This window comes from Anomalospiza imberbis, chromosome 10, assembly GCF_031753505.1.
Source record: "Anomalospiza imberbis isolate Cuckoo-Finch-1a 21T00152 chromosome 10, ASM3175350v1, whole genome shotgun sequence".
NCBI classification, from domain to species: Eukaryota; Metazoa; Chordata; class Aves; order Passeriformes; family Viduidae; genus Anomalospiza; species Anomalospiza imberbis.
This window is the reverse complement of record NC_089690.1, coordinates 10772611-10785800: the sequence shown is the minus strand read 5'-3', so window position 1 is coordinate 10785800 and position 13190 is coordinate 10772611. Positions and strand designations below refer to the sequence as shown.

The 13190-nt window shown below is 44.7% G+C and overlaps 1 long non-coding RNA gene across 4 annotated transcripts in view; it reads right to left on the bottom strand.

The window, feature by feature from the left end:
* LOC137479928 (uncharacterized) overlaps window positions 1-13190 on the bottom strand; it is a 52791-nt gene extending 39601 nt beyond the window's left edge. The window contains exons 1-2 of one of the 4 annotated variants that reach the window (XR_011002599.1): window positions 13097-13190; window positions 11451-11640 (exon numbers count right to left, since the gene is read on the bottom strand). This is a non-coding gene — a long non-coding RNA (uncharacterized lncRNA). Of the gene's footprint in view, window positions 1-11450; window positions 11657-12796; window positions 13058-13096 lie in introns of those variants that run through there. The other 3 variants (XR_011002598.1, XR_011002596.1, XR_011002597.1) reach the window with 3 other exon arrangements.

The window sequence follows — 13190 nt, the reverse complement described above, 5'->3', positions numbered from 1 at the left end:
GACTGGAGGCTGCTTGCTTCCACCACTCACCAGCATTTCCAAGCATTTGCAGAAGTAAATTGGCTGAAGAACCGGAAAAGATGAAAGTTTCAAGAAACATTCTGACACAGGAGTTTAGCGCTGGTTTCTGTGCAGCTCAGGCAGCAATTGTTGACAATACCAGGAGACTGCCCAGCTCTGTTCCACCAGCCCTGCTTGATACAGGGAAAGAGTGAGGAAAAACCACAAGAACATTTCAGCTTGTTAAACATGACAGCTTCATCCACCAAGCACTGGGTACAAGGGAAGGTTTGCCTCAAGGGGCTGAAGAGGCATTTATAGCCAGAGGATGGGTGCTATGAACAGTATTTAAATGCCAGCCCTACACAGAAAACTTTTGTTCCCTGAATAGAGCTACAGAAAAAAAAAAAAAATCAAGTCCTCCATATTCTAAAAGAATCCTCACTTCTAAGCATTGACAGTTTGAACCTCTTAATCCAGGATCACTTCCTCCCAGGGGGCTCCCACCCCAGTTCTGAGGTTGGGGGATGAGACCTGGGGAAGAAGTAAATTGTCCTTGCTGCATGTGTTTTGGAGGACGGGGAGCCCTGCAACATGTGTTGAGCCAGGGCAAATCCAAAGTGAATTTGTCTCGAGTGACAATAGTGATGCCTTAACAGGCTGGTGAGAGTTAAAAATCAATCCACGTATCTACAGGAATACAGCAAGAAGATTAACACCCCAAGCTCTCTCAGCTGGCACAGCTCTGAAATGTTTTTGTCTTTTGAGTTTGATTCTCACCCTTGTTTTTGGTGGTTTTAATTTTTGGTTTTTTTTAATAGGTTGAAATTCTAAATTAGGCATGTAGCAAAGACCATCATTCAGACTAAATTGCAATCAGTATTTCAAGTTAAGGGATATTTACTGGGATAAGCCACATCTCCAGACCTGAATTTCTCTCTTTAAACACTAGGGTGGAATCCTACCTCAGATATAAGGTCAGGCTTGAGTCCATCTTCCAAAGACATCTATTGCAGGCCCAGTGATTAATGCTGGGTGAGAATCAAGAGAGCCAGCAGGCATAAAACCCCCTCCTTCTTTCAAAAGTTAATTCTGAAAAAAATAAAACAACTGACATAAACAAGGGGACTCTAATCTATAAAGGGGACGAAAAAAATAAAAATAATAAAAAAAAATTGCAACCAAAGGTTTTTTGGTCTGCTAAGAGTGATTTTCCCTGCCTGTCCCATGCTTTCTGCGAGCGCTATTTGGACCGAACTGCGGGACAAGGGGAAGAAAACCATGATAAAAAAATACCAAAACCAGCCACCACCATTGCTTGTAGAAGCAAGGACAGCCGTTCCAGAGGGAACACCTGTGCCGGGAGAGGGCGCATGGTCCAGCGGAGCCGGAGCCCCCCAGCCCGGGAACGGAGCGGCCGCCGGCGCCTCCACCTGCTGCGCTCGGCTCCTGCGCTCCCATCCATCCCTTCATCCCTGTTTATCCCGCACAGCTGGGCATTCATCATCTCCGAGCCCACAAGGGGTTTTTTTCACTCCGCTCGCCTGGCTCCATGTTAGCGCTCAGCTGCCTTACATGACACCATGACCTACTTTATTTTTTTTTTTTTTAAATTTTCCTCCCGGAGAATAGCAAAGCGCTGCTTCAGTGTGGCTTGCAAGGAGGAAAGGCAAAATTAAGGAGTGCTGGCAGAGCAAACCAAGGCCCTTTTCAAAAATTCGTGGCTGTTTGTGAGAGGTTAGGCAAGGAGAGGTAAGGCCAGTCCAGGCACTCCAGACTGCACAGCTAAAAACAGGGTGATAACAGGAAGAATAAGAGAAGGGTCTTGTGTTTTGAGTCTGAAAGGCAACTCCTGTAATATATTTAGCAAAAAATCAGAGCCCACGGAGCTCAGATCAGCTGGTTCAGAGGCAAGGATAATAAACAGCATCACAGGCTGCAGCAGTGATTCAGGGAAGCAACTGAGGGAGGACTGGCTCAGGAAACACAGGCTCATTTCTGTCCTCCCCTACAGACACTATCTAAGGAAAATGCTTAGACCCAGAGCCTCCAAGAGAATCAATTACATGCCTATATACCAGAAAAGTCAATCAGCTTAACCATAACCCTGAGGAAATCCTGCTATCTCCACCACTTTCCAGTGCAAATTACAAATCTACATCCCTTTGAGGATGTGGATTTTAGTCTCCATATGTCTCCCTTCCCTGGTGTTTGAGAAGAGATAAAATTTCCCTAATTCTTCAAGGTATTCTATGCAGCAGACTGTCAGGCATGCCTAATAATTCAGTGAAGGGGTACCTAAAAGAATAATCTGGAAATATCTACTCCTAAAATAGCTAGAATTCAGTCTGTTCTGTGAGACCAGATAATCCTTCAAGAATTTTTGATTCTCTCATCCATCCAGACTTCCTTAATTCTTGAGCTTTCAAAAGCTTGTCTAGCATGATTTTAAGGGTACATTGCTTTGGTTTACCATGGCTTTCTTGACACACAAGGATGGTTGTCCTTGGCAGGCAAGCTCAGAGCATACTTGCAGCAGGGCAAGCAGTATTAGTCTGCACTCTAACAAGACTGGAGAGTCAAGACAAGCTATTTCCAGACTGGGATTTGCTTTCTTCATTGCTGGAGAGCTTGCAGGACAAACAATGTATTGCCATGCTTGCAGGTCAGGCCCAAAGGGTCCCCATGATTTCTGCTCTTTTCCTTTCAGGACCTGGTTTGCAATAGGGCCAATGCAGACATGGTTTGGCAAGAACAGCACAAACCCTGGCAGTACTCATGTGCCTTGGGATAACACTCAGTGGGAATCACTGGCAGAATTGTAACCTTGAACCAGGCAGTGAAAATCTGACCTACGGAATAGCTCCAGCAGCTGCAGGCATTTGTATATTCAATCTCAGAGCTTTAATCATTACAGTGCCTGCTGTTAGGGAGGAGCTAAAGAGCTTTAAGGTGCAGCACTAAGCTTTGAGAGCTTCTTACTATCAAGTTTAGGACCTGACCCAACTGTACATCTGCTGGAAGTTACTGCCACTGTACTCACCAGCCACAAATGCATAAGGCTACGTTGCTGCTGTTCAGGGAAAAGGATCTTGTTTCACCCACCTCTGAATAACCCCTTGGGGTTTATTCTTGCTGAGCATGTCAGTATCTGGGGCAGGAGTTGCTGAATTCCAACATGTCATACTTCACCAAAATACAGACCCCATCCACCTCAGTGGTGTCCCAGATACACCACTTACCCTGTGCTGTGTCCAGCTGCACTGGCCCGCAGGGAGAAGCTGCACTTGGGAATGTTCCAAGTACCAAGCCCTGCTGGAGAGTCAGCTGCAGACTGCAGCCTCTCCTGTCACATACCATCCATGTCTCCTTCATATGACACAGAGTGGGTCATATGTTAGTAGGAGGGGGAAAACAAAAAATCAAAAAGAGTGCTGACAAACTGATCTTCACTACAGAATGCATCTGTGAATAGTAAACAGGCGCCAAGGCTCACAACCTAAACACAGATACCAGCAGCTCCTAAAAATATATCTTCAAAAAAACCCCACACCTGAAAACTGCCCCTCAGAGCAGGAAACACTGTTCCCTTCTGAGCATCTTTTTTTCCAGAGCCCTTCTGGAACCCAGCTGCTCTGCATAATCCCTGCTTAGGGACAACACACAGCAGCCCAACACAAGCTGCTCTCAGTTTTCCACTGCAATTAGCATAGGTGGGATTTATCTTATTTTAGAGTGACCTGGCTCCTCTGGGGAAAGCCCTTGTCTCCAGTTCACTCAAAGACACAACAGCTGCTTCTCTGCTTTCAGCATGAAGTGTCCTTGCAAATGGCTAGGATGGATGAGTAGAGGGTAAATGAGAGTCACTACCACCTAGGCACTGAGTGTGCACAGGCTCACTGCTAAACACCTGCAATTCTTCCCCAGAGGCCACAGATAAGTTTCAGTGGCCTTGTCAAAGGTTCAGGGAGCTGCTTTCCAAAAGCCACTGATTCCCTGGGTTGCCCAAAACTTGCAGACAGAAGAATAAAACAATCCCCTCTCAGCTGATCCATATGCAAAGGATAAACACAAGAGGCAATTGGCAGCATCAAGGCACCCTGCACTGCCTCTTGGCTCAAGCACGTGCTTTTGGGCTTTAGAGATGTGCAGCTGGCATGCCCCAGGAGCTACTTCCCTCCTCAGACATATGTCAGCACGCCTAGAGCGCACCAAGACAAGCATCTGCCTTCAGACAAACAGGGGCTTTTGGAGCAGATCTCCAGCTTGTCCCTGCTCACTGCACTTTGGTTCACTTCACAGGGTGATCTTGGAGGGTGCAAGGGGCAATCCTTTCAGATGGAGCCAGACAGATTCATGCCAGAGCATACCAAACACACTCCAGACACACACATCCAATCCTAAGAATTGGAGAGTAGATCTTATCTGGAAGAAAACACCCCCAGAAGTGCCAACAGCACTGACCTCAGCACCATCTGATTTACCTGCAGAGCCACTGACAGTGCTCAGTGACACAGAATCCCAGAACACTGTGAGTTGGAAGGACCCACCCTCAGAGCCACTCCAGCTACGCTGTGCTCCCACCTGTCTGACTGCTTTCACCTGCTTCTCTTGCCTGGTGTTTCACTGATCAGTCCTCAGAGACAATCTCTCAGCCTTTACTGCTTGCAATTGCAATAGCTATCCAAACAGGGCCTTCGTTCTCCCTGCCCAAGATGTCTGAATAAAACAAAATTAATTCATTGCAGTTTTTTATTGCTTCCAAATTTGCTTTCTACAGATGTTTCCCCCATTTCACCACGAACCATTATACTTCAGTTTCAGCTGCAGAAAACATTAACCCATTATGAATGGGCAATATTGACCTATTTTGAAAAGCTGGTTCTAGTTCCTCTACCACAATAAACAATAGCAGCAAAGCTGTTTGGCACTAGCCACCTTCCAAGAGGCTATTCATATTCTGGTGTTTGTGCATGGTTTACGGCAGGGATTCTGCATTGTTTATTTTCTGTTTCTCTGCAGACAGTGGCATTGTTAAACAGCATGTGTCCCAGAGAATCCACCCTCTCCATGGGATCTCCTCCCAGCTATTACAGCACTTCCCAGAAGCCTACTGAGCTCTGGAATAAACAAGTCTCAATGGGGGGACTGAGCCCACACCCAAGAACTACAGTGCCACGAAGCCTCCATAGCAATGAAAGTAACTTGGCTTTGCATGAAACCTTCCTTTTTCCTAATGAAAACCCTGTGCTGTCACCCTTCCTCATGATGCTCTCTTGTCCCTTAGAGGCAGAAGACACAATAATTGACTTTTCTCAGACTTGCTCCAGCTATGATATGGGCCACAAGAGATGCTTTCCTTCTGACCCATGAGCTTGGGCACCCAAAGCATTTCACCTTGGATAGAAAGAGCAGAGGTCAATCTTTGGTACAGATGAGCTGGGAAGGGGGATGAGGAATCAGGGAATTCTTCCCAGCACTGAGAAGCCTTCCACATAGTCAGTTTGTTTTTCCTCACCCATGCAAATTTAGACCACATGCCAGATTTGGGGTCAGGCAGGAAACTCCTCCAACTGCAACGACCACTATGTAAGTAACTTTTGTCTTTTTATTCCCCCCCCTGCAGTTTGGGGCTTGACAGAGCCTCAGTATCATCTAGCCATTTTGCCCTGGCAAACACCCTCCCAGCAGCACTGGAAAGCCTCTGCTGGCATTTTGCCTTGCATATATCCCCTCATCTCTTGTCATGCAATACAGAGAGATGCTCTGCAACACGTTATATTAGCAAAGGCCAGGGAGGCCCTGCTGGTCTAAACATCTCATATGCAGTAAATTAGGATTGTGGCAACTTTGATTCATTGATTCAGACAGTGCATTTCATACTCGCATTCCTAGGGTTTGGGGTTTTTTCCTGGCTGGCAACAGATGTCCAACATTTCTGCTGCACAAGGGAATCACTGAGCAGTGAAGACATGGGCTCATTGTAGGATCTGTAGCTGGCAGCCCACCTCTTTTCTGGGCCAGACCAGGCCTAGACCGACAAGCAGTATCGATGATTGTTCTCCATATGGCATGAGAGGGAAATGCTCCCAAACAGGAAGAGAAACACTCAGTCCTACATTTCAAAGTTTTTGCCAGCTGACCTCAGACTCGCTCTTTTTTTGTATTGGCTTTGAAAAGCATTTACCCATCTATCTGGGTCTTTCAACATTACCATGTTTACAAGACATGCACATTTCACTGCTCTTCATAATTCATTCCCACTACAGCCAATCTCACACACAGTCAAAGCAGAAGCCCTTGAGAAGCACTAAACCCAGTACTAGGTTGCCTAAAAATGATAGCTCCCATATGTCCTTACAAACACCATGCCAAACTGTATTGTGCTGTATTTACATTGTGTTAACATCTACCAAATTACCAAGCCAGCAGGAGAACATACACCCATTCACATTTCTAAACAAGGCTTGGAGTCTGGGTGAGAATTTAGTTTTGGTTTGTTTGGGTTTTTGGTTTTTTGGTTTTTTTTTTTTTTTTTTTTTTTTTTTTGTTTTTGTTTTTTTAAGCAATGCCTATGGAAAAAAAAAATTAGCATAAACTTGGCCTGCAGTTCCATGTTACTTGCCAGAACTAAAACATCTGCATCCTGTGGTATCAGTCCACTTGGGGACTTTGTTAATTCAGAGGCAGCAAGAGTTTTGGATGGTATTACCCCTGGGAGAGCTTCCTGTCCTCCTGACATTTCACGTGGTTCAAAAGAAAAGGATTTAAGCTACCATGACTAAATTTTCTCTCTCTTTTATATTTCAGTTTATTTTCAAGTGCACAGTTCTACAAAACAGGGAATCTGGTCCAGTAATACAAACAAAGGAACTGAAATTACACTCTGGAAATTTCCTTCCTATTCAGGGATATTTCCTGCCTATCAGCCTTCTGATTTTCCTGGACCTGGGCTTTCTTTACAGCTACTAGCTGATCAATATCAATGCTTGTAATAAGAGACCCTCACCATAGTTTTTCAGATGAGGACCAAGATCATTCCCTAGGGAGACACAGAAAGACAGAAGTGCCAAACATCCGAGAAATGGCCTGTAAAGCCTGTTCCTCCCTAAAGAGCAGCAGAAGAGAGACAAATTAAGCTCTAGACCTCCTGACCAGGCTCATGAAAACTTTTTCTGACCTGGCTAATTAGGCAGTAGATTGTATTTGTAGGCAACAGACTGGGACCTTTCCTTTTACCTATATGGTTACAGGCAATACCTCTCATTACTTACAGTTGTACACAGTAATCAGTAAGATTAATTCTAAAACCTCTGTGAGAAATACCAAACTACCTGGCCCAGATTTGAAGCAGAGGCTCAAGTCGGGATTCAGAAAAAGTTACCTACCCTTTAGAAGTAGGTTCTGGGTTCTGTCTGTGCTACAGCTTCAGGGGAATTATGGCTGCCTCTTCTGGTATAAAGAGATGTTCAGCAGGATTTAGGTCACAAAGTGCATCAGTGCCCACACCAGTCAGAGCTGAACACTGGAGACTACAATGAGGAACAAACCTGGACCAGACCAGAGCTGGGGACATGCAAAGTGGGTCACACTAGACTCTGTTGTACAGAAAAGCTGCACGACCTCAGAGCCCTGATGTAACGAGGGTTCCCTGCTGAACCACTCAGGCAAGCTTTCATCAAAGACTTTCTTGCTGTTCCTCATAACTCACACTCTTGAGCTTGTCTTACACAGGTCAAGGACATGGCAGCTTTCAGTCTGCTTGCTTAGGGTTGATCTAAACAGACACAGAGGAAAGATAAAAGTTCTACAGATTTACTCAGCTGTCCATTAAACCTGAAACACCAGTGTAGCAGAGTGGTAGGCCTCAATTCTTCATGCACTCACTCTTATGCATCACTGCAGGTGTATCAAACTACAGATTCAAATTAATTTTTTATTATCAAAATACCAGTTTATAGCCATTATATTGATGGCAGAAGGCAAAGCACAACAATGTTTGGAATTCATCATACATGCCTTATTAAAACTTTGTTTATTCTTCATGTTTGAAACGTTTGTCAGATCTAGAACAAAAGGAGCACAGATCACTACTTCCAGGCAACAAAACTAATGGAGATGATTTTTAGGTACTTCTGTTTGAAACTACACATGCATTTGGTAGACAATGCACGTGAAAAGTTTTGTAGTCACCAGTGTGGGCATAAAACCCAAGGGAGTTTCTGGGTGGTCACATCCAATTCTCCAGGCTGCCATATTTTAGACAGCATTTTGGATCATCTCTGCAAGTAAGTTCATGCTGAGGTCTTGGATTTCAGCCAGGGTTTTGTCCTTCTGTTCTATCTGTGATGGTGATGCTGCTGCTCTCTTTCTTTGGTCTTCCAGCAGCATACACTAACTATTCAGGGTGAGCAGAGGCAAGGTATGATTCAAGAAAGGATCTCATGCTTGAAGGAGGATTTAAGCCTGTCCAATGTTTTTAAAAAAAGGTCACTCATTTTGTCAAGAAACCTAGTAGTCTACATCAAAACTTGTGGTTCTTTTGTGCTACTTCAGGCTTGAATTGAGAAAAAACATACAGTAAAATGCCCTTCATTTCATCCACACCTTTCCTCTCCCTGTTTCTTTGAGGGACTCAATCTGATTAAAAATGATTGCCATGGGCTTGGGTAGGTCACATAGATGCTGACAGCCTCTACCATGCAGGATGGACCAGCTGTGTTTCTAAGAACAAATTCAGCCACTCTGGAAGGGAGGAAGAAAGCACAAGAATTTGCCTGTGGTCCACAACTTATTTATAGCCACAACAGCAGTTAGAGCTCAGGTCTTGCTGGCCACTAGGAAAGCACAGTCTGAGCTTCAGCCATCTGTTTGAAGGTTAGGCAGCCTCCATCTCTGCCAACTCCTAAACTTTAATGAAAATAGGGTTGTTCTTTTTTTTTTTTCTTTCTTCCATTAAAGCTCCTCCCAAGCTTAGATTTAAGAGCCTAACAGCAACATTTTAAAAATACCTCTGTGATTTGGGACCACAAGTCACAGTAATTTCATGCAGACACTGTGGTGAAGACTGACCACTGACCAACTCCTACTATGGAAAAATTTTGGCCACCATCATCCCAAAAGATGGCAAGGAAAGAGCTCATCTCCAGAGAGACAGTACAGCCTTTGAAAAACATTTTAGTAATACTTTGTCATACAGCACCAGTGCTGGAGTTGCTAGAACTCATTCCTCTGGGATATAAATGCTTTTCCTAAAAATGATATTTAAACTATATAGTCATTGTTTTTGAGCACAGTTCAAGACATTCCTTTCCTCTTAGAATATATGCCTGTTTGACCTAAACCTAGGAGTTGTGAGAACTCTGAAGGACTTTTGGTAAGTGAGCCATACTGTATGTGAATAAATATAATGAATTACTCTTGGAGTCAGGAAATGTCCACTATCTAAACTTTACATTTCAGTTTGGGTAACAAAACATCTTAGAAAATCCAAATTTAGCCTGGAATGTACCTGTATCTTTTGTGACAAACTTATTTCTTAGTATCTGAGTAGTTCAGTTGTCTTAACATGTGTCCTGAAGTGACCCTTCCTATATCTTAAAAAGAAAAAAGAAAGAGAGAGAGAAAAAAGAGCAAAGACTGTCTTCCCAGAGCATTGGTGGGATCTTTCAGCTGAAAGGGCCAACTGATGGGTCGTACAATTTTATGTTTAATTTTAGTGTAGAAGAGAAACCCCACCCCTTCACCTTCCACAAAAGCTCCGGGAAAATGCTTCAAGGCCAGTATTTGCTGCTAGCAGAAGGCTCATTGCACATAACCTCCCAGGGGAAGTCTCACAAGAGGAAAGGCTCTCCAAGACAAAGATAGCTTCCAACCAGCTGGAAAACAATATGCCTCCATTAATTTACTCAAGATACTGGGACTTTTGCAGAGCTGTGCTACAGATTTGTGCAATACCCCATATTACAGACCTCTGGGTTCTAAGGAAAATATGAAAGTGGAGAAGAAGCCTACAAATGGGGAACTCTGATTTCTGGTCTGGCATCTTGCATTCTTATTAGGGCAGCTCAGGGGAGGTCAGGACTCCCCAGCATTGAACACCTGCTGTATCCAGGGTAAGTGAGCACCCAGCTGATTCGTTTTCTTACACAAATCCACCTTTCTGAGAGATGCTCTTGTTACTCCCTCACTGCCCACCACAGGCAGCATTTGTCAGCCTCCAGCACACAGATGTTGTCCCTGCCCAAATCAGCTTCCAGTCCTGATGACAGAACACAAGGTGCTCAGTGTTCACATACCTGTTCACAGCCAAGAACAGAGCCCAGGAGCCCTGGATGGTGATCAAAGCCCTTATCTCCCCCACATACTTGCTATCAACAGCTGACAGCATGTGATCAGATCCAGAGCGGAAAACAAACTTGCACCTGAACACGTTTGCCTATACATCAGAGTTGATTTTTCCTCCTTAGCAAAAGTCTAACCTAGACCACTACTGAACAAGCTCAATGATCTCCAAGGACCACAAGAAAAATAAGTGCTGCTAACAAACTGTTTGATCAGCAAAGAAAAGGACTTAGTACTTCTGGGATGATTGGGGGAAAAATTGTGGACTGTAAAAATGAATGGTCACAGAAGAGTGGCTTGGCAAGGACTTCATGCCAGCTGAGCAGCCCCAACATCTGGGAGCCATGAGTGCCTCAGACCAGAGACTCTCAGCCATGCTCTCAACGCCACAAAATGTTTCAAAGCAAAGGGTAAGGTGGGGGCAATACTGCATTTACTTTATTGGCAGCACCCAGACACATGCTGACAGAGGGCCCAGGAAACCAAGGCAGTGGGAGAGGCCACCAGTCATGGCTCAGCAGGCAGGTAGGGAGCTCTCACAGCACCTCATCCACCTCCATCAGGGCCTCAGCACAGCCAGGTTTGCTGCCAGGGGCCAGCAGTGACCATCAGTAAACTACCAAAAAGCTGCTCTCCTCAATCCACACCAAACTACAACCCTTCCCCAGAGCAAGGAACACTGCAGCTGAACTTCCCTACTCACTGCCACCTTGAAAAATAATATGAAAACATGCCATCATCAGTTTTTCCTTTGTGCTGCACTGGACTTTACTATTGCCTGTGTCTTTCTCCTCACCATCATCCTAGAAACAGCAAATACTGAACAGACCAGAATAAGAGAGGGCCTAACACAGCCATGGGCCCCCTTGAAAGATAAAGGGCAACCACCAGGAAGATAAGCTATAAGTATTTTAACTTCCACATGCACAAAGATCACATTTGAAAATACTCTGAAAGGAAAAAAAAAAAAAATTCCCCAACTTCTTATGCTATTTAAAAACTGCAAAGACTACTTCAAGACAGGGAAAGGTGAGTGGAGGGTCAGTCAAACACCAAAAACCCTGAGTAACTTTAACAACACATATAACTTTTGGCACACAAATTACCTCTCCAGACAGCTTCTGCAAGGCCTAAGCAGCTTAGCAAGCTGGTGAAAACCGAGAAAATTTGAAGTGGCTGTGAACTGTGATGCTATGAATCAGGTCAGCTTTTTCTAGTGTGACTACTGCTGTAATCCCAGACTTTGGCTTTGCCTGCAGCCCATCACCGAAACCTTCCATCAGGCTTCTTGTTTACCTGCAAGGAAAGATGGCTTTAGGTTCAGATGTTAGTTTAGACTTCACACAGGCTCCCATTCCAAATCCATTACTTGTTTCCTGTTGTCATCCCACACCCTCACTTGCACAGGCAGTCTGTAAATACATTATCAACTTACACCATTCTTGCTCAATTATGACAAGGGCCATAAAAAAATGGAAGTTATGAATGCATCAAAGCCTGCAAATATCTTTCTTCCTCCCCATTCTGCTCTAGGCTTGTGTTTTGGGGTTTTTTTTTTCCCTCCTCTTTCCTGGGAAATGTGATGGAGGGTGGAGTGGCTGGGGCTATGTACAAATATTCAGTCTCTTAGCAATAAATGGATCTCAGTCAGTTCTATTATCTGTCTGGCTGTGGCTCCTATTATCTGCTGTGAATTGTAGCACTGATCTCTGGAACAGCATTCAGGCACCATCATTACTTCCACACCCTCCAAAGACTGCACTGTAACAAGGCATGCTGGATAATACTTGCCATTAGAAGAGGGAACATAAAGGCTTCAAGCTATGACTAACACAGTAAAAGGCTCTGCATGGGGCTTTTACATTCATTGACCGGGCTTTGTTATTAAAGAAAATTCTAGGTTCAGAACCTAGACCTGCATTTTATACAGCACATCAGCTGACTTATACAAAAAGGTGATTTCATCCTGTTCACGCTCACTTCCCCACTGCCCTCAGCTACATCCTCATGGAAGGCTGCAGCTGGAGAGTGGGGAAACCAAGGCACAGGCCTGCCTGGAGCTCAGAGTCCCCAAATGGGGACCATAAGCCCAAAGCAGTGAATTTGTCCAGCCCAAAGTGCCTGGGAGCCTGCAAAGCACCACAAATGCAAGCACCACAGGGAGCATCCAGCAGTTCAGAGCTGAAAGCCTCCAAAGCAGCACTCACATGGCTCCTTGTTAGGAACAGGAGTTTTGGGATCCAAACCCACATCTTACTTCCTCATGTTTTTCACAAGCCCTCCCATTTGTTTGAGGCCCATCTCAAAAGCCTGGATTGAAATCCAATATCCTCCCCTAGGGTAGGATGAGGGTTTTAAAAGAAAAAAACCTCTTAGGTCTCCCTCCCATAGTCAGCAAGGCAAGGCCACAAACATGAGCTCCACCAAAAATCATTTTCTTATGGGTTTCTACCTGGCAATGGATTGGTTTCAGCTTCCCGGGCACAGAATCTCAGGACAGAGGCTTTCCTGAAACTGGGATATTTCAGAAACCACCCTCTCCTGCACAGCTTCCCTTATGCTTTTCTCACTTGGACACCTATTTCACAGCAGAGCTTAATATCTTACTATTACCCATCATTCAGCATGGCTGAAAAATTAGTCATCAACCTAAAAAGTTATTAAGAAACACTTGATACTATGATTGCTTTCCTGTGGAATGAGGCAAAGGGAAGAGGTAGGGGAGGGAAGGTGGGTCAAACCTTGCATTTACAGTCAGGAAAGCCTTCCCAGCACAGGAGCAGATCTCCTGGGGACCTCAGCCCACAGGAGAGCACCCAAGATCCCAGCTTGGCACAGTCCCTCTA